The sequence below is a fragment of the Dioscorea cayenensis genome, unplaced genomic scaffold (assembly GCF_009730915.1).
Source record: "Dioscorea cayenensis subsp. rotundata cultivar TDr96_F1 unplaced genomic scaffold, TDr96_F1_v2_PseudoChromosome.rev07_lg8_w22 25.fasta BLBR01000679.1, whole genome shotgun sequence".
NCBI lineage: Eukaryota > Viridiplantae > Streptophyta > Magnoliopsida > Dioscoreales > Dioscoreaceae > Dioscorea > Dioscorea cayenensis.
Window position 1 is genome coordinate 32,248 of NW_024087070.1, and position 3,551 is coordinate 35,798.

General features: G+C 39.7%; 1 pseudogene; it reads right to left on the reverse strand.

Moving 5' to 3' along the window:
• Positions 1–644: 644 nt before the first annotated feature.
• On the reverse strand, positions 645–1,731 carry LOC120254867 (annotated as a pseudogene).
• Between the last annotated feature and the right edge of the window lie 1,820 nt (positions 1,732–3,551).

A 3,551-nucleotide genomic window follows, 5' to 3' on the forward strand; every position in this document is an offset into this window, starting at 1 on the left:
CGTCGAAGAGAACTAAAAGGCGGAATTCAGTAATACCTATGAATCTCCTCTACTTGGGACTTGTCAAGAACTTTACAAAAAAATGCAATTTAAAAGTAGAAGTAGAAAACTCTTCCCAAAGGTAGTAAATAACAAATAAGAACTTCCTCATTAAATCTTTGATCTTCGAGTTTATTCCCCTATGTTGCTCGTGTGAAAAGAAAGATTTTCCATGTTTCCCGAGAGAGACTGCCTTCTCTCGGGGCCGAAGTCTTCTACTTCTAGTCGATTGCTCTATGACGGGCTTCCGTCTTTCCTGGGCTCTGCTCGCTCGTCTCACGCTCCGACCAATTCAATTAAGTAAGTATAAATGGAAAAAAACGATGTTTCCTTGCTTTGGTAGTATAAGAAATAGTAGTAGTAAAAAAAGAAAAAGGCAATCAATCGGAATGAAGGAAAAAATGAATTTTCAAATGTAAATAAAATAAAGTATAAGTATAAAGTAGTAGTAAAAAAGTGAACTTTTTCCGTTATATAAATGGGATCCCTATCTTTATCTCTATCCAAGGGGATACCTATCTATATAGAGAGAGATCTATCTATGAATCGATCTAGACTATCCTCTATCCGGATAGATATGTCCCTATGAGCAAGCCGATCTTTCTTTATTTTTTCTTATATGTTTTTGGGCCACGTCCGTTTTTGCTCCGAAAAGGAAGGTTTGGATCTTTCAATCTTATGTCGTGAGGGATATGACCTATGTTAGGCCCATAAGATACCATAGCTTTTTGTGTTCTATGATTCACCTCCGAATAATGAGTAGGTAGTTCGATCCTTTTGATTCTTATCTTCCTAGTAAACGGGGATCCGGAGCAATAGGTCGAATTACTATATAAATAAGACTTGTAAACAAAAGGACTTATTGTTCGAGTAGGAAGATTTCGGTTTTTCTCCTTCCTTCTCTTCGATAATAAGAAGTATTTAAAATGAAACAAATTCCTCTTTATTCTCTTGTGCTCAGCGAAGGAATGCCTAAGCATACTTTTTCGGATCCAAACTTCTTTGTTCTTTCTAAGTCTTCTTCTTGCATAGAAGAACGCAACTCTTGCAAAAACCGGGATTTGAGTAGTAGGCGGCACCCCTCTCGAGTTTTTGAGTAGGCGGAACCATTCTGTTTTTGGTTCTTCTCCACATTTCTGACCGCCCGAGAATTTTTCCAATGATTTTTTTCAAGCTGATATGTCAATATAGAAAGATCTCCTTATTTCTTCACCGCGGGTTCTCGCCTCACTTTCTTGAAATGATATTAGATCACCATGGGAAACTTTCAAATGAGTAATGCTTACTAGTCCATTATTCACACAAACCCTTCGATGACTTATCGGCTGCCCTGCTTGAGTAAGAGTGTCACGAAAGTGGAGACGAACCGGAATCACGTCCGATCTTGTTTCTTGATTAAATAGAAAGGGATATATGAAGTTCGTTCTCTTCCTCTGTGCATCTCCCTTATGGGTAAATCCCCATAATAAAGGGGCAACTTTTGTGTAGTTTGTGATTTAATGTTACTGTTTAGATTTTCTCTTAGAGAAAGATTTCTTTTAATAGATCTCCTCTTGTTCCTCAATCTTCGGAGAATGCGGCATTGTATTAGAGAAAGTTCTCTGTTCCAAACATTTCCTGGAAGTAGACGACACGTTTTAAATCTTAATGCAGGCATGGCATATCTTGTTGAATCAGACTTTTTCGCCACATCACGTATAACGAAAATCGAACCCAATTCTTCGATGACCCCCACGAAAGGTCCTCCCTTAACTACGAGAATTCCTATGGTTGCCTAGTTGTTGTCAGTTTTCATAAGTCCTTGATATACTACTTCGTAAACACTAGAGGAAACCCTATACTTACTTGACCGATCGCTAGGCGAGTGCTCGGGTAAAGGGCAGTGTCGGAAAAGACAGCGGGAAAGCTCATAAAGTGTGGCGTTCCGAAGACTCCCTCTTATAGAAATCCGGACCCGCCTCTCCTGCGGTCAAAACTCTCCTCTCCGATGGGATCCGCCCTCGAGGCTTAGCGAGAGCCTCGTCTCCTTCAAGCTCGATTCAAGTTTTTTTCAGGTCACTAAGAAAGTAATCTCATCGAACATTGGATTATAAAAAAACCTAGTAATAATTACAATGGGAAATCTAAAGTCCAATATTTATATACAACACACACATATTCCTCCCTTACGAAGAAGAAAATCCGATGGGTGGTGGAAGGCTTCAAGAGTGAAGAAAGGTTCTTAACCACCGGAGACCGGTTTTTCATGAAATTTGGGCGAGAGTTTTTCTATCCTCTCTCTCACTTTTAGGAAGATAGCCACTGTCTGTAATGATATAAGAATTTATAATCACTATATATATATATATATATAATAGGGAGATCAAATTCTTGATCGAGACTCCCATAGGTGTGCTTCTTTTCCATTTATTTCTTCTTTTTGTCTTTTTTTTGTTGTTCTTGAGTAAGTTCGTAGTGCGAGTGCGGAGCCCTTAGTCATGTCTGCTGCTCAGTGTCGACCCTTTATTGATATCCCGACCCATTCACGGATGTAAGAATCCGCTTAATCTACTAGGAAGGCAAATCGACATATCCGTCGGGAGAATAATCCTTTCTTTTCCTCGGACTAGTAAAGGGTTGGTTTAGTTTTCTAGTATAAGAACACGTTTCAAAGCCCACCAGTCAATACCGGGAGGACCGCCTATCCGGAAAGGAAAAGACTATGTGAATAGTAACCTACAAAAAGGAGGAGAACGCCTTTGTTGAGTCTTTGTCTTTCTTTCCCCGGAGCTTGACTCATCTTTTTTTCGAGACGGTGGTCTCCGAGTCACCGCGTGAGGAAACACTCTTTTTTTCAAAAACTCGAGATAGAGCCTAGCGGGTTCTTAGGGTTGAGCTTCATCGGAGGTAAAGCCCACCTTTTTATCTTCTCTAACTGTAGATCTAGGATTGGTCTTTGTCTTTTTCCACTTTACTTTGATTGATTTATATTTTAGTAATGGAATGAGAATCTTGATGAGGCTTGAGATCTAGATAGAATGACCGCCTATTTGCCACTATGCGTGCACCTTACTCTTTATTATTTATTTTATGTTATTATCTTTAGTCATCTTCTTTTATGCTCCTGTCTCAGAGAAGTGTTGACTGAAGCTCTTCCTCAGGTCATGAAATGTGAGAGATTGGTTCACTTTCTTCCTTAGGGATCTATCGTTATTGGGGCAGGCATCCCTCTTCGGAGGTTAGGGTTGATTCATGTGTCAAAGGGGAGTTTGAGTTGACAGATCCTTAAGCAAATGAAGATAATCCAAAGAAAAGAGGAAAAGGGCTGAACTTAAAGGAGATTGGCTGACCTGGAGACAAAGAGCTCCACTCAAGGAATCGATATGATAAAGTGTCAGTTTGACGATAGTGGGGATAAGAGTCTATATCAGTAGAATCTTCCTTTTTAAAATAGGAAATGAAAGTAAGCTCGACCAACCCTTGCTTCACCAACTGACCTATGATCGGCGAATTTCGACATCTTTGATCCCGTC